This window comes from Sus scrofa, chromosome 15 (assembly GCF_054392235.1).
Source record: "Sus scrofa isolate SSC_HxYL_T2T_F1_AM1 chromosome 15, Sscrofa_HxYL_maternal_Yorkshire_Landrace_v2.0, whole genome shotgun sequence".
Lineage (NCBI taxonomy): Eukaryota > Metazoa > Chordata > Mammalia > Artiodactyla > Suidae > Sus > Sus scrofa.
In genome coordinates this window covers 91057391-91075895 of record NC_139397.1, presented here as the reverse complement: position 1 = coordinate 91075895, position 18505 = coordinate 91057391, and the positions used below count along the sequence as shown (strand labels likewise).

The window sequence follows — 18505 nt, the reverse complement described above, 5'->3', positions numbered from 1 at the left end:
TGATATTCAGATCTGTGTATCTGCACAGAGATGTATCTTTTCTATGCTGATGTTTGCAAGGGGCTGTGGGCTTTGGAGTCAATGGACTTAGGGAAACTCTGTAAACCTGGGTAAGCTATGTCGGGTCACTGAACCTGTTTTCTCCTTTGTAAAACAGAGATGGTAAGGCTCTCCTTAAAGCTGGTGAGGGATTCATTCATTACTATGTTCAAGTAGTGGTGTTTATTGAGCATCTAGCATGGCTGTGTGATGGGCACCCAAGATATAGCCCTAAACAGCACATATGGGATCCTGGCCATCAGCGTGGGAGACCAATGAAAGGACATAATACACAGAGCCCAGTACACAGTAAGTGCTCAGTACGTGTGAATTGTCTTCCCCTTTCCTACCAATCCACTCATTCATCTTAACCTAAAAGTGGTGGCAAATCTCTTAATTTCTCTAAGCCTCAGTTTTCTCCTGGGTTTATTGAGGGTTTGGAGAGATTTTCTGATGTTTTCTTCTTGCTTTAAAATTCTGTAAATCTTTGGTTCTCTTTCCGCTTTACTCAAGGCACAGAGAATGAGCTTATTACAGGAAATCTCTTTGAGGACTATCTCTTGAATCCTGTTTTTATTTTTATTTTTTTCTTTTTACAGCCAAACCTGTGGCATACAGAAGTTCCTAGACTAGAGGTAGAATTGGAGCTGCAGCTGCCCACCTACGCCACAGCCACAGCAACGTGGGATCTGAGCCTCATCTGTGACCTACACCACAGTTTGTGGCAACGCCAGAGCCTTAACCTACTGAGGGAGGCCAGGGATCTAACTTGTATCCTCGGGGAGAAGGTATCGGGTCCTTAACCTACTGAGCCACAACAGAAACTCCTGAATCCTGTCTTTAAAAGTGCAGCTTCGTTAATTGTTGCCAATATGGCTCCTACACTGTCAACCTGACCCAAATAAAGCTTGCAAGTGATATTTCTACCCCATTCCACCTAAAATGGCCTCAAAAAGGACTTCTATCAACATAAAGGCACTTGTAAGAGTGATCTTAAATACAATACACATAAGAGGCAGTGCGTTTGTGATAAAGGCTTTTGTTGAGATAGATTTGGCTGGAATATCAGCACTAGTATGGGATTTTAGACAAATGATTTAACTTCTTCATGCCTTATTTTCCATGGGTGTAAATGGGAAGAAAAAAAAAAAACTACTTCAGGAGTTCCTGTCGTGGCTCAGTGGTTAACGAACCCGACTAGGAACCATGAGGTTGTGGGTTCGATCCCTGGCCTTGCTCAGTGGGTTAAGGATCCGGTGTTGCATGAGCTGTGGCTCGGATCCAACGTTGCTGTGGCTCTGGCGTAGGCCGGTGGCTACAGCTCCGATTTGACCCCTAGCCTGGAAACCTTCATATGCCGCAGGAAGTGGCCCTAGAAAAGGCAAAAAGCCAAAAACAAACAAACAAACAAACAAACAAACAAAACCTACTTCAACAGGGATATTGTGAGGATTAAATCAGATAATGTATGGGGTTGCCTGTTGTGGAATGTACTGTAAGTGAAACATATACCTTGAGATGAGAAGTGACCGCATGTTAATTGCAAAACGGTAGATGTAGGGCACTTCTGCTGGAAAGTAAAGCACCTGCAGCTGGCTCTAGATTTGCACAATCAAGCTTAATGTGTTTTAAAAGAGTTTAGTTCGTAATATTTGTGTGTCCTGTATACACATTATTCTTTCAGCAGAAGACTAGGGAAGAGACATTAGAGACCTAACCAGGGAGTGTGGGGCTCACACGTGAAACAAGAGGGCTGAACTAGACAAGCTCAAAGATCCTTTTAAATTTTAAAGCTTTTGGATTCCAGGTTTTACTAAAAATCTGGGGGCACATGGCAAAAAAGAACAAAGGTCTTTCATCCTACCCTCCTTCACACCTGTTCCCTCGCTGGACCTGCCACCTGATGACTGTGAGCCATTCTTTGCTACCACTGACCTCTGTTGTCATGAACCTCACATGTTCATAGAAGGGCCTGTTTTTTTGCTTTTTTTTTTTTTTTTTTTTTTGTCTTTTCTAGGGCCGCACCTGCAGTATATGTAGGTTCCCAGGCTAGGGGTTGAATAGGAGCTGTAGCCACTGGCCTACACCAGAGCCACAGCAACACCAGATCCGAGCTGTGTCTGTGACCTACACCACAGGTCATGCAACACGGGATCCTTAACCCACTGAGTGAGGCCAGGGATCGAATCCACAACCTCATGGTTCCTAGCCTGATTCGTTAACCACTGCGCCACGATGGGAACTCCCAGAAGGGCCTGTTTTGTTCAGTGAGAAAGGTGTGGTTTACAACCCCAACACCCCTTTGATGTTTTGTTTTTGATGTCACAGCAAGTGGTTTGAACTCATTTAGCATGATCATGAGAAATAACAGAGGCGCTCTGTACCTTTAACACAGAGACCCAAGAGCTCTAGGCCTCCTGGGAATGAGGTTAGTGTTTGTGAATGTCTAAAATTGCAGGCGCATATTGACACTGTACAAGCTCTAAATCCACAGGAATCCGCTGGTGCTCAAGCAGAGCAATCAAAACCCTAAATTAGTAATTGTGTCAATAGATTTTGCTAAGGAAAGGAAAAAAATTATCATGCCTGAGGCTGTTGGAAAAAAAAAGGTTCAAGTGAGGAGGAGAAGTAATAAAATCTCCAAAGACCCAATTTTATGATGTTCACTTTTAAGTGTTGAGAGCAAACATAGTATTATGACCTTTATCTTCCATCAGCCCATTGTGGCAGGACTGTCTACTGGGATATATTCTTTCAAGTTAATTTACTCAAAGATCCTGCTACAAAGTCAACAGTCTGAGGACAGCGAGGATGAAGAAAGCAGTTCACTGAGTGTTTTTCCAGCAGACGTCCTGATGGACAGAAGCCATCTGAATACTCCAACCCATATTCTAGGAAATTCTAAATCTGGTATCAAAGCGTGGCACCCCTCCCACCCTTCTCTCCTGGGTTTAAAAGAGACCCATGGGTCATTTTCCCCCTCCAAATTCAGCTAGATTTTCTTAGCTTGGTTCCATGCCTTGTCCTTCACAGAGATACATATGCAGGTGAAGAAAGATCTTTCAGGTAACTGGATTTTGTAGAGTCATAGAGATTTGAGGTAAGCAAAGCAAAACAAAAAGAAAACAAAAACAAAAACAAAAAACCATATAATGCATGACTTCTGATAATGGAAAGGGAAATGTCTGGAAGAAAAGTTTGACAACACTAAGTAGCCTTAGCTGGTGTGAAGAGAGGCGCATTTGGCTGGTTCCGGGTCTACCTGGTGTCTGGTCACTCATTACAGGTGGATTCAAAATGAAATATGTGGAGTTCCCCTTGTGGCGCAGTGGTTGGTGACTCCAACTAGGAACCATGAGGTTGCAGGTTTGATCCCTGGCCTTGCTCAGTGGGTTAAGGATCCGGCATTGCTGTGAGCTGTGGTGTAGTCACAGACACGGCTCAGATCTGGCATTGCTGTGGCTGTGGCAGAGGCCGGTGGCTACAGCTCCGATTGGACCCCTGGCCTGGGAGCCTCCATATGCCGAGGGTGTGGCCCTAGAAAAGACACCCCCCCCCAATGAAATACATGAATGTGGGGGTGGGGTCATAATGAGGAGTTTTATTAGATGTAAAACCAAAATATGGAAGAGTATTTCCATTTGTTTCCAAACACCTTAGAATTGTCAGTGCTTATTATCAAAGAAGAAAAGCTAGAACTTTTGGAAAAAACCCTCAACTTTTGAATCTTTGTCCTTTTATGCATAGGGAACATTTGCTCTTTTCTGCCTTTTGGTTGTTTTTAGAGAAAGTAATTGTATCAGGAATGCTGTCCTGGAAAGTAATTTCCCTGTGTGTGTGTGTGTGTGTGTGTGTGTATGTGTGTGTATAAAATGAAATAATATATTATATATACACACATACACACGTGTGTGTACATGAATGCATACACGAATATCTATCACTTTGCCTGTGAGTTCACTGTAATTTGGACAATGCTTCTGATAAAGAGTATAAACCACAGAAAGTGACAAGTTTGAGGCATACTTTAACCAAGCTAATACAGACATAAATACCCTATAGTCTTGTGTTTGGGAATAGCTGTTTTTTTTTTTTTGTTTTTTTTCCTTTACCTATGTTACACTGAATTCAACAAAGCAACTAAAAACCCACGTCAGGCACTATTGCAAAGGCAGGTGTGAAAAGTTATCTAAGCCTTTTCTGCTATAGCTAGTCGACTTTTTTTTTTTTTTTTGTCTTTTTTAGGGCTGCACTCACATCATATGGAGGTTCCCAGGCTAGGGGTCTAATCAGAGCTGTTGATGCTGGCCTACACCACAGCCACAGCAACACCAGATCCAAGGTGCGTTTGTGATCTACACCACAGCTCATGGCAACGTCAGATCCTTAACCCACTGAGCAAGGCCAGGGATCGAACCCACAACCTCATGGTTCCTAGACGGATTCATTTCTGCTGTGCCACGATGGGAACTCCAAGTTGACTTGACTTTCACTGCAAGATGCCCCTTCAGCAAAGGTGCTGAAATTCTCTTTGTTGGCATTGGGCAGACCTGACAAGACAGAAAACTAACATACCCATTTATTTAAAAAAAAAAAAATCTGAATAGAGTTCTAAATCTTTTACTTGAGTGTTGTTCATACAAACTGTTAAATATTTGGATAATTAACTGCCAAAATAGCAGCATCTGGAGAATTATTTTCTGTGAAGCTGCTGAAGTATCTGATTTTGACATCAAAATTCATTTCACAAAATTTTAGATTTAGTTTCAATCAAATTTAGATTGGATTCATAGCCATCAATAATGAAATTTTATGAGCACACAGCAGAATCTCTGGTGTCTGGCAAAATTGTTAGGACCACGGAAACTGAAGATTCCACCACGTGACCTTTATTCGGGGGCAGCCCTACTTTTAAATTAAGAACTTTTCATCTCACAGAAAATGAAAAATAATGAGCAATTTCTTTGGGTCACGTATCTCTGTTGCCAGAAAAATAAAAGACACCGAATTTTTCAGTAACATACATAACAGGCACCATTTTTGCTTTTATGTAAAGTATCAATTCCACATGTAATTGCTGAATATTTTCTAAATTAAGAGCCCATGTGGTGAGCGGGTGCACACAAAAAGATAATCAGAAAAATCTCGGCATTAAAATATAGCCTGCAAGTAAAAACACATAAATCATTTTGGTGAGGCCCAGCCTGCTGTGAAAATGACGGCTCTCAGCCTCATGTTTCTGTTGAGTCTAGCGTGGAAGGGACTGAAAATCGACTGGGCCCGTGAACTTGAGGTCACAAGGTAAAGGCCACCAAAACAAACAGCTCCAGAGTGCAGAGTCAAAGACCAAACACAAAGCAGCACACAGGTCTAACAGTGAGATCTCACTGGCTCACAGGGTCTGGGCTGGAAGACCTGCATCCTAGTTTCTACTTTCCGCGCTATAGCGTTTAGTAAATTCGCTTCACTACAGGTGCCACTTTCCCAAGTGAGGATGACACAACCTTCTCTCTCTACACAGACACCCTGGGATTTCCTGAAATGATTTCCAATTCCAGGAGCTGTGACTTTGCTTATTTCCTTACGCAGTTGCTCCTTCAGAGCCTGTTGCTAATGTGGTCACAGCTATAGATCTTTTGATCACTTGGGTCTGTCCCATGGTCCCCACATGGGACTCCTAATGCTGGCTGGTCGTCACACAAGTATCGTGGTGGTGGTGGAGGGTGGGGAGGGGTTTCGGGGCAAAAGCACGCCTGTGCCTGACATGACCCTGTGTCCTCTCCTGGAGAACCACAAAAGGGCGTGCAAAAGTAGGGGCGGTGCTGCAAGAGCTCAAGACCCTGCAGTGCAATGGGGGAAAAGTGAGCCAACTGCTCAGCCGCCTGCTTCTTTCTGTCCTGAGTTTTCGGAGGTGAGTGTGATAGAAGAATGGATACTTTTTCGGTCCTCCTTAAAAGAAAGATGTGCTCCAGTGACTCCTGAAACTCCTCTTGGCTCAGGACACAAAGAATCGCCAGGAGTGATATGTTATTCACCTGGGACGCATTATTCAGGCCAGTAGAAACTTTCACAACCCGAGGATGTGCTGGAATTTATGTGCAAGACTTCTTTATCAGGTTTCCTCTCTGCGCATGTCCCCAGAGCTGTCATTTTCAGCCCTGGCTGCGCCTTAGAGCCATTTGGGGAACTTTAAAATAATTTCGGTGGTCAGACCACACCCCAGAGCAATTATATCAGAATCTCTGGAGGTGGGATGTTTTTAAAAGTTCCCCTGGCGATTCCAAGGTGCAGCCGAGGAGGAGAAGTGCTGTGCTAGAAGAATGACAGGAGCCCTGGCTGGGCTCTGGAGCTGAGAAGGTGCAACCGTTTCAGTTAGGCCGACTTGTTAAAAGTGTCCCAGATTCTAGGGGAGTAGCTACCTAGTATCTACTGAAAAGTTATTTTAGTTTTCCTCCTAAGGGTCAGAATCAAAGGCAGACCATCTAAAAATAACTCCTCAGCAGCTTGTTTGGCTGATAAAAAATTTTGGAAGTTCTAAGTTGCTTTTTAACTTAAGCTTATTGCTGTTTCCCTTTGAAATGATTTTAAGTATTAAGAATCACCTTTCAGATCAATAAAAGGTCTTGCTAACTGTTTTAACAGGTGTGAAATCCCCATGAATATTCCCTGGTACTGATCTAACCTTCCACCTAAAATTCAAGAAACGCTTTAACGGGGAAAAAAAAAAAAAAAAAAAAAAAGCAAGCAAGCAAAGATAGCTGAAGAGAACTGTATCTAAAGGAATGACAAGTCATATATTTTCCACATTAATTTATATCTGCCCTTCATCTCCACAGGCTCAATTAATAAAAGTTATGCATAAATCATAGGAGAGATCATTAAATCAACGAGTTCACAGTGCTGACTAATTGGTAAATAAATACTTCATGAAAATGATGATAGGCCTACAGATTCTGTTTTTCTTTTAAAAAGAGGGGAGAAAAACAGAAAAAAGCTTAATCTCTAGCTTTGGCAGAGATACCCACACCTCATTCATTTCGATTATATAATATCTCCAAGTTTATTGGAGGGAATTATACCACAAAAATAGAGCCCCACAAGGTGGTCACCATCCTGGATGAAAAGTTTATAATCAAATAAAAAATTCTGATTCATTTTATTAGTCGGATGCCTGGTAGCATGTATACAAGACATTTTAAATCTGGGTGTTGCCACATTTTTTTTTCTGGTCTTTTTAGGGCTGCACCCACAGCACATAGAGGTTCCCAGGCCAGGGGTCCAGTTGGAGCTGTAGCAACACGGAATCCAAGCCGCATCTGTGATCTACACCACAGCTCAGAGTAATGCCGGATCCTTAACCCACTGAGCGAGGCCAGGATCGAACCCATGTCCTCATAGATGCTAGTCAGATTCGTTTCTCCTGTGCCACCACGGAAATGCCCACATTTTTGTTTTGGTCGAGTTGTTTATCATTGTGTGACCCTAACTGTAGACGGAGGAAAAGAAAACAAGACAGGCACAGCAGAGGGTGAAAAAAGCCCTTTACAGGATCCACTGAAAACAAAAGAGATGCTTTGTAAATTAGCGCACACACACACACACACACACACATATATATATATATATATATATGAAAATAACATCTTCAGGGAGAAAGCCCTTTTTCTCCTCACCATGACACCTGAAGCTGAGGTCAGGCTGTACTGCTCACCCACAGTGTGAACTTGGCCAAAGCACCAAACCTCTTTTCTCTTCAGGGAAGAATAATGGTACCTACCGATAGACACGTTATCTTACTTAAGATATCATGTGACAAACATTTGACTCAGGTGCGGGCAAAGAGAAAAATGCACATGAAATAATATTTATTATTGCTGTTATTTACTAGGGTAAACAAGCTTCATGCTCATCTTGATTTTTCTCAGAGAAACGCTGTTCTTATAGATCCCTCAGAGCAAAGACCTGGATTCAGATAGAGATCTATTTAGATCTCATTCTAAATAGAGATCAATGACACTAGGTAAAATAAATGAAAATTTAGAAAAGTCAAGAAATAGCAAACAAAGACAAAAAAAAAAAAAAGACAAAAAAAAAAAGAAAAGAAAAGTGATGCCTCCAGTCTTTTTTTTAAATTTTAAATTTTTATTTTTTTGTCTTTTCTAGGGCTACACCCAAGGCATACGGAATCAGAGCTGTAGCCACAGCCACAGCAACGCCAGATCCAAACCGAGTCTGTGACCTACACCACAGCTCATGGCAACACCAGATCCTTAACCCACTGAGCAAGGCCAGGGATCGAACCCTCAACCTCATGGTTCCTAGTCGGATTCATTAACCACTGAGCCACGACAGGAACTCTGATGCCTCCAGTCTTAACCAGTTATCCCCCCCTTTTTTTTTTTTGTCTTTTTAGGGCCGCACCCGTGGCAAATGGAATTTTCCAGGCTAGGGGTCAAATTGGAGCTATAGCTGCCGACCTACACCACAGCCACAGCAATGAGAGATTCAAGCCATGATTCATAACCTATACCACAGGTCACAGCAATGCTGGATCCTTAACCCACTGAGTAAGGTCAGGGGTCGCACCTGAGTCCTTATGGATACCGGTCGGGTTTGTTACCGCTGAGCCACCGCAGAAAGTCCTTGTTATCCTATTTTTAATGGAGACCTTGGATGTGGCCGAGGGAATGCTGAAGGCAAACTTAGAAGGGATGCAATGTTCCCAGGGGTCTGTGGGAGAAGGCTCGGTGAGAAAGGGCCCAACCACTCATTGAAGGCTTCGGCCTCAGGACCACAGAGAGGCTGAGCTCTCCTTTGCCAGGTCAGGACGCAGCAGGGACCAGAGGCAGAACCCAGACTTGGTCCCTGCTCTCAAGAGGCCAGTCTGGTAGCAGAAACCAGAGTTGGCTATACACATAAACATGCTCAGAAAACTAAAATGAGAGCCGACCAAGTTCCATTCGCTCCTGAGGATGGGCTCTGCAGGGGCAGCAGTCCAGGGAGTGACAGGCGTGGCCAGAGGGCCGGGGGCAAAGCTGGGCCCCCAGTTCTCTGGCCAGAGCTAGTTTCTCATCTGTGGAGAGGGGCTGTGTCCCCTTGCCAAGCTTTCATACCCTTTGAAGTGAGCAGTTGCAGAGAGGGTCTGTCAACCTCCAGAGAGTAAGCTCAGGAGGGCGTTCTGAGGGAGAGTGAAAGAAAAAGTCCCATTGTCCCCCTCCCTGGGCCCCAAGAGGGAAAAGCCTCAATGACAATTGTTTTTCTTAGTAAAAGGTTTAAATGTTGAATGCCTGTTGCTGAGTACTTATTTTGCTCTTTGAGGGGACCTCAAAGTCACAGCTCCTACTGGAATTTGTATTTTTTAAAGAAAAAGATGAGAGAGAGAAAGACGTAGAGGAAGGAAAGGGGGCAAAGAGGAAGAGGGAGGATTGTGAGGAAAAGCACGAGACTGAGGAAAACGGGAGCGTCCCACTGGGTGCTGTTTAGAGGGGGCCTAGCCAGGGACGTGCGGTTAAACACGGTGACCCCAGCAACGCGTCCAGAATTGGAGAGAAGGGTGGTGAGGTCATCTTTCCTCCAAAACAGTGCTCTTCCCCTAGGACTTGACTCCACCACACACATTTGCCCCAAAGCCTGTATTGTTTGGGTTTCTTTCCAGAGTCTAAGAAGGGAGGCAGCAGTTGTACACCAAGCTTCCTATCTCCACCCTCAACCCTTCTCAGTGGCGTCTCTGAGTGACATCCAATCTCAGAAGCTCCTTCCTGTTCCTTGCTTCCTGGGAATTTTCCAGACCCACTGGTAGTACATCTCAAGCCATCACGAACTTCAATCTGCTTATAGTATTAGAAACTCTTCTTCATTAAGTTATGTTGCAGGAAAGAGCCTTTGCCTCTGCAAAGGACTTTTTAATTCCTAAAAAAGTGGGTAGAAGGTAATTTGTAAATCAACAGGGTGCCTTGCAATTGTTAGCCTGTCCAGTCTTGGGATCTATCTTACATTAGATTAAGATAATTCTTGAACTGTGAGATTGTTCTCACTTGTTTGTGATGACACATACCTTTTGGCTCCGTACCACTATATATTTCTTAATAGCTTCATTAAAATTGCCACAGATGAGTCTTGCCTGAAAAGATAGCTTATTAACATGTACCATCATCAAAGGTATAATGTTGTTATTGTACTTAAATATTAGCTTTTACCATAAAACAGATAGAGGTTAGGCTACTTAGCTAAAATTGTGAGGGATTAGCAAGGCCCACATTGGCAGAGGAGGCTGCAGCCCATCAGAAGGTCAGGTGAGGAGTTCCCAATGTGGCTCAGTGGTAATGAATCTGACCAGTATCCATGAGGATGCCTTGTTCAGTGGGTTTGATCCCTGGCCTCACTCAGTGGGTTAAGTATCCAGCGAGGCTGTGGGGTAGGCTGGCAGTTATAACTCTGATTTGACGCCTAGCCTCAGAACTTCCATATATTGCGTGCGTGGCCCTAAAAAGTTAAAAAAAAAAGAACGAAAGAAAAGAAAGTCCAGATGAGACTTTGGCACCTCTTTAGCTGTCCCTCATCCCAATCTGTACCAGCAGCCCTTCCACAGCCACCTTGATAAACACACAGTCTCAGTAGAAGCTGTGGGCCTACAGAGTACACATGGCTTGGAGGCTAGTCCTCTAGCTTCTCTCAAACCAGGCTGCAATCCCTAATTTCTGCCCACATGGGGATTCTGGAGCCAGCACTGGCTATAGCTGTCTGAGAAGCAGTGCTTAGAGTTTCCCATTTACTGAGGAGGTGCACTGGTAGAAGGGAATCCAACTGACTTTTGCCTTAAATCATTTAACAAACAATAATTAATAGCTGCCTGTGAGCAAGAAGCCCTATTAAAGTGTCATGGAAAATGCCCATAGTATAAAACACCCCGAATCTTTAGCCTGTTGACAAGACCTGCTCCTTGCTTCCCTCTCTAGATTTATGGTACATCATGCGGCAGGTGGACTGGACTGCCTCCAGCCCTTCAAGTTCCATGAGGCTCTCTGCTTTCTTTTTTTCTCCCAGCTTTTGCATCATTCCCTCTGCCTGGAACACACTCCCTGCTATACTGTATGAGACCAATGTCTACTCATCCTTTAAATCTAAGCTTAGTTACAGCTTTCCTAGGGTAGTTGTCTCTGGTCCCTTGGACCAGGCTATTAATTAACTATTAGCCTCTTGAACTTTCCCTTTCAAACAATCCCTTTCATGTTTATCACTGCTTATATCTTTCTTCCCCTTTGTAAATTTCATGAAGGGTGGACTCTCTGTCTTATTACAACTGTATGCAAATGGCCTAAAACTTCATGCCCAGCACATAATAGTTGCTTCATTTATTGAACTATTTAGTTGAATGACCCCTGCCTTCAAGAGGTCCTATAACATAAGAGAGAAAAAAAAGTAGATAAGTGCCAGAATGTATGTGTGTGTGTGTGTGTGTGTCTAAGTATGCAATATTAAAACCTGACAATAGTAACAATGAAAAAAAAATTCCAAACCCAGACTCACCAGTTTCCAGTTCTCCTAATTTTGAGTATTATCATATGGGTTTCATTTCCTACCTAAGGTCATTGCTATTATTGCAGTTATTCAGCCACGGTCCATGAGAATGAGTAAAAGGAACTCAATCATGAAATACTAAATTTTATTCCTCTAAAGCTCATGCTGAAAACTATGTGTATTTTTTCAGGGGCACAGCATTCAGTCTTTTCTTCGTTTTTCCCACCTAGGCAAGTTGTCTGGAGTATTATGACTAATAGTGAGGTAACAACCTTGGGGCTCTGGCAGACCAAAAGCACCACAGCGAGAGCACTGTCAGCCAGGGTTCTGCATACAAACCTCTATAAAATATTTACATAAGTCACTGACTCCGCAGAACTATGGTAAGCTCTGAAGAAGAAACGGCAAAACTGTATGTAGTTAAGGCTATAAAGCAGCAAATAAAATTCAGTAGTGTATAAAAAAGGATCAAATAGAATATCAGGATTTCAAGGATGGTTCAGTGTTTTTAAAGGCCTAGCAATGTGTAATACTGATATACCACACTATTTAGAAAGTTAAAGAAGAACTTTAGTTCTGTAGTTCATCTAAATAGCCTTTGACAAAATATAACACTCTTAAGTAATATCAAACTAGGAATAGAAGATAATATACTTACTCTTATAAAGTTAACTTATTTAAAACTTACATGAAAAATCATACTGAGTGGTGAAACTTTAGAGACATTCTCATTAAGGTCAGGAAATTACTCATATTCATTAGTTCTGCTAATATCCAATATTGTATTAAAGCTTCTAGAAAAATGTGATAAGGTGAAAGAAGAAAAAAGAATGGTATCATTGGAGATCATTTTTTTTCTTATTCTTGGCGATGTGATAGGCTACGTAGGAAGCCTGAGACAATCTATAAACTATAGAAACTAATGAGTCCAGCAAGTTGATGTTCAAAATCAACAGGAAAAATCAACTGTTTCAGTCCCATTTATAAAAGTAACAGAAAATATAAATGTGGTAGCCTGCCTCCAAGAGGGGCCCCAATGGACCCCCCATTTTCTGGCTTCCTGGTATTCCTGTGTAGCAGGGGATACCACAGAAATTGCCATGTATGGCTTCCAAGATTGGGTTGTATAAGATATTGTGGCTTCAGCCCTTCTCTCTTGGACCCCTGTGGGTGGAAGCCAGCTACTGTGTCATGAGGACACAAAAAGCAGCTCTAAAAAGGGGCCCATATGGTGAAGAAATGAAGCCTTTTGACAACAGCCAGAAAGGAACTGAGGCGTCCTTGCAATAGTCATCTTGAAAGCAGATCCTCTAGCCCTTGTCAAGCCTTCAGCTCTGGCTTATATTTTGACTTAAATCTCATGAAAAAATCCTGGATTGGAATCACACAACTAAACTGCTTCTGAATTCCTGGCCTTCAGAAACTGTGAGATAGTAAAAGTTTGTACTTCTAAGTAAAACTAAGTTTTGGGGGTAATCAGGCAACAGTAGATAAACAAGTTTGACAAAAATTAAAAAAATAAATTTAAGAAAAGATATGAGAGACAGACAAAGACTTTCTAAAACATTATTGAATGACATAAAAGACCAACAGAATAAATACAGTATTCTTTACTTATGAACAGAAATTCTTCCTAATTTGAACTACATATTCAGGGCAAAATCCCAACGTACTTCCTATGCAACTTGCTGAGTTAATCCTAAAAGCTACACGGAAGACCAGAAGAACAAGAATATTCCAGAAAGTTTTGAAGAATAACGCCAGGTATGTGGAAGGGGTGAGGCTTGTCTCCCAGACATCAAAATTTATTACAAAGCTATTGTAATTAAGATGGTATGGTATTGGCACAGGATAGACAGATAAACCAACGGAACAGAACAGAAAGCCCTCAAAACAGACTTGGAAACTTGATCTATATAGTAGGCAGAATAATGCCCATCCCACCCATCCCCATCTACCCAAAGATGTCCATATCCTTTTTTTTTTTTTCTTTTTTTTCCCCCCACAGCATGCAATGGCTTGATGTGGGATCTCAGTTTCCGGACCAGGGATTAAACCCAGGCTACAGTGGAGAAAGTGCTGAATCCTAACCACGGGACCACCATGGAACTCCCTCTAGTTCTCAGAATTTGTGAATACGTTAGGTTACATAATAAAGGGGAATTGAAGGTACCTATGGAATTAAGCTTGCTAATCAGTTGACCTGACTTTACAATAGGGAGGTTATCCTGGATTATCTGGGTGAGCCCAATGTAATCACAAGAGTCTTTAAAAATGGAAGTGGGAGGTCAAAGAGTCAGTGTCAGACAGTTGGCAAAGTGAGAAGGACTTGGCCTGGCATTGCTGGTTTTTAAGATGGACAAATAGGGTCATGAGCCACAGATTGTGGAAGGCATCCAGAAGTGGGAAAAGCAAGGAAGTGGATTCTCCTCTTGGTTCTCTAGGAGGAATGAAGCCCTGCCTACATCTTGATTTTAGCTCAGCAGGATCCATTTGGACTTCTGACCTCAGGAATTGTAAGATAATAAATTCGTGTTGTTTAAAGCTACCAAATTAGTGGTAATTTGTTACTGGAGCCATAGGAAATAAATACAGTCTATGTTACAAGTCAGTAGGGAAAGGATGCACTATTCTACAAATGGAGTGGGAGCAATGAAGTTATCCATATAGAAAAAAAGAAATGTTGAGTTCTTCTCTCATGTTATATACAAAAATAAATTTGAGGTGGAGTAACTACATGTGCAAAGCAAAATAGTAAAAAGTTTAAAAGATATATAAAGTTTAATATTTTTATGAGCTTGGGGAGGAAAGATTTCTTAACCAAGGCACAAAAAGCACAAGCTATAAAGAAAAGAAATTGGTAAAACTATGTTAAAATTAAAATCATCTGTTCAGTAAAAGATACTATACATAAATATAGAAAACAAGGCACAGACTAGAGAATATATTTGCAATGCATATAAGGCACAAAAAATAACACAGAAATAATTCTTCCAAATAAATAAAAGAAAGGCAACCCAATAGAAAAATAAAGGACATGAATCAGCAGTTCATAAAAAAAGAAAGCCAAATGCCCATTAACATATGAGAAAGTACTTATTTTATTATTAGTCAGAGACAAAGAAAGCCATACATCGCTGTGTTTCTGACTGGAAAGCTTTTTTAAAGTCTGAAAATTCTGGAGTTCCCGTCATGGCACAGTGGTTAACGAATCCGACTGGGAACCATGAGGTTGTGGGTTCGATCCCTGCCCTTGCTCAGTGGGTTAACGATCTGGCGTTGCCGTGAGCTGTGGTGTAGGTCGCAGACGCAGCTTGGATCCTGCGTTGCTGTGGCTCTGGCGTAGGCCGGGGGCTCCAGCTCTGATTCGACCCCTAGCCTGGGAACCTCCATATGCTGTGGGAGCGGCCCAAGAAATGGCAAAAAGACAAAAAAAAAAGTCTGAAAATTCTAAGGCTTGATGAGGATATGGAGAAAAGGAAGGCTCACAGTCTTCTGTCTGAGTGCAAATTTGTACCTTATTTTTGGAGAGCAACTTGGCAATATTCTGAACAGTAGATGTGCATCTTGTGTGACCCAGTAATTCCTTTTTAGGAAGAGATATGCCCTTGAACTTGTACACAAGGAGATATGCACAAGAACATCATCACAGCATCTTCTGTCACAGTGGAAATTCATGAACAAACTAAATGGCAACAAAAAAGAAAACACATGTGTTTCATGTGTTGTCTTCATGAAATTTATAAAAGAGTGCTACATGTATCAACATGAATAAATACTGGAAACATTTTAAGGAAAAAAATCAACTTGCAGAGTGATCAATACCTTCTGTATTTATAAAGTTAAAAACATATACTATTTATGCTTTCATATAGGGAAGCTCTTGTGGGACTTGAAGCTTATACAATTTAAAAAGGGGTCCTCATGGAAAAAAAAGATTATAAATAAAAATTTTTAAATATAAAATAGAATATAATATTAGGTACCAACTTGAATATTAATTTTGAATGAGAAGAACACAATTTTAAATTTTAAAAAGTTGATAAATACCAGGCACAAAATCCAGAAAAACAATGTAATATAATTATTAACTATTTGATATACTTTCTTAATACAATCTTTTCTTATGTTTGTTAGCTTCATTCTCTTTGATTTTTTTTGTAATAAATTTTTCTATAGAGAGTATAAACAGACAATTCATCTTTCTTCTAGCATGGCTGATCAACAAATACAAGAAAAGATTTAAGCATCACAACTCTCTAATTTCTGTCCTTCTTGCCAAGCAGAATGGCCATGTGACCTCATGTGACCTCTCTGGACAGGGCTCCCAGGGCAGCCTGGCCCCTGGCCCCTGAGCAGGTAGCAGCTTCTTCTCTCAGGATGACGAGAACAAGAGGGGCAGGGAGACCCACCAGGGACAGAATGTCTCTGGCTGCTGCAAGCTGGGAGGCTACAGAGATCATCCTGGCAGCCCCAGGGCCCCCCAGTTCAGGCCCAGAGGACCCCCCCCCATCACCCCCAGACATGCTTGGGTGGTGCTTCAGACTTCCAGCCTGTGGGTGGGGCTGCTTCCCCGACAATTCCCTTGACAACCTCTGGGCCTTGGAGGAAATGGTAGGAGGGGCTGCTCCTGAGCCTAACATTCTTTAGTTTCAGGATAAACTGACTTCTGCCAATTTTTCTCAACCCTCTTAGGGTCCCTGGCTGGATCTGAAAATTAGACTGACAAAGACAGGTTAACAAGAGGAAAACAAATTTACTTAATGTAAATTTTACGTGACACGGGTGCCAGCCTACGAAAATGAAGATCCAAAGAAATGGTTAACCCTGAGGGCTTTCATGCTAGGTTTGTTGAAGAGTAGAAAGATGCGATAGGACACGAGTGAGCTAAGTGCAGTAAACTCAGGGAAATTTAGCAACATGTGTTTGATCAGATTCCTCTTTGTGTCCCTTCTCTTGGGAGTTAAGGATGCTGCTTTCCTCTGGGCGTAAGGAGGGTATTTTTACAGGAGAGTTTTATGATCTGCTTCAGGGGAAGGGAAGAAAGTCCTTCCTACACGTGCCATTTCTCAAATTCCTTCAGCTTGAAATAGCCAGGATGCCAAGGTGCCATATTTTGAGGTAGTGAGTCCTGAACTGTGTCACTACACATTTAGCAAAACGTTAAAAACATGTTAGGGAATGAAATGAAAATTCAGGATAGTGATTACTGTAGGAATAAGAGAGGAAAGATAGGATTGGGATAGGATAATGGGGAGTTCAACAATATTTATTTATTTATTTGTAGCCACACCTCTGGCATGTGGACGTTTCCGGGCCAGGGATGGAACCCTCACCACAGCAGTGACAATGCTGGATCCTAATCTATCATACCACCAGGGAACTCCTCAACAGTATTTCAAATTAAAACAAACAAACAAACAAACAACTTGAAGCAAACAGGGTGAGATATTAAGACTGATTATGGGGTGTTTTAGTACTATCTTCTTTGCTGGGGTTTGAAAATATTTTATTACTATACATATAAACTAAAGACCTGACTCTTGGGATTGTAACTGGCATTGCCCCAATTGTGCTCAAAGAACTTGAAAAGGTCTTGACCAAAGAAAGAATATTGTTTAACAAGTCACAGGTCTTTAAATTTGATGATGCTGATTCTCCAGTTCTTTGCTGGTTGTAGTTCTCCATTTTATTACACAACCAAGAAGCATATTTTATTGCCTTTATATGAATAGTTGCTTCTATAGTGACAAGTTCTACAAACTTGGTGAGTAATTAAATTCAACCCATAAACTTTCTGTTGCTTAGGATTTATGGACCAATTAGAATACGAATTTCATAAAAATAATCTGTTGCCCACACTATGTAGAATTTCTGTAATAAAGTCATTCTATAAGAAAGCACTAAACTCTTTGGAGCTACTGCTGAAGATCTAAGCTTTTGGGAAGCTTTCCAGGCCCTCCATATAATGGCACTATCAGCTGGGGACAACACAATTCTTGTGGGGGGGTCTGTTCATTTAGATCATAATATCCACTCTTTAAAGCAAGTTTCACAAGTGAACAATGTGAATATATTAGTTCAGAGAAATGAGTGCAGACTTGGATAATACAGCAATATATATTAATAGCCTAGGATATTTAATACATTTTTAACAAAGTATAAATTATGTAAAATGCAAATTTTAACAGTAATTAAGAATGTTCGCTGTATTAACCTTAGGATGCTTTTGAAATCCTTTAACAGAAAATGTTCACTAAGTTTCCAATATCCTCTCACAGGGAATTACTTTTGCTATTATTTATTTAAAACAAAGTACCTCATACTTTGTTTGCATAGTAGCTCATGAGGGTGCAACTTCAACTGCAGAACAGCTGTTCTATTTTTAAAGTCCAGCCAGGATTTCCCTTGCGGGGCACCGGGTTAAGAATCTGTCATTGTCCCTGTAGCTGCTCAGGTGGCTCAATCCTGGTTCAATCCCTGGTACAGGAACTTCCACATACAGTGCACGTGACCAAAACACCAAAAATAAAATAAAATAAAATGAGGTCCAGGCCAGCCCCTAAAACTGAGCTTTAGTAAAAACAGAGCTAATTAAAATCAAGCTGCTTGGTCTCCCTTTTGTCCACCCCTGCCTCTTAATCTTGAAACAAGCCATGTTGGGTCCCCAGACATTACAGCCCTAGGAGAGCACATCAGCCTTGTGCACATAGAATCCACTTTCTCTCAGGCTGACAGCCTGGCTGTGTTTGGGGGAGGGCTCACATCCCTTCCAATTCTTCCTAACGAGCCCCTGAGAGTACCTCAAGCAGGTATTGTTTATGCAACCTCGTTTAGAGAGGGTGTGGGCATAATATTACATTTATCTCAGAAGTATTAAACAGCAAACACACACACACACACACACACACACACACACACACACACACACACACGAGCATTCTCACAT

General features: G+C 41.7%; 1 protein-coding gene across 16 annotated transcripts in view; it reads right to left on the bottom strand.

Annotated features, from left to right (window-relative positions):
- The window catches only part of MYO3B (myosin IIIB), a 453696-nt gene that overhangs the window by 41483 nt on the left and 393708 nt on the right, over positions 1-18505 (bottom strand). The gene's annotated exons all lie outside the window — the stretch shown is intronic.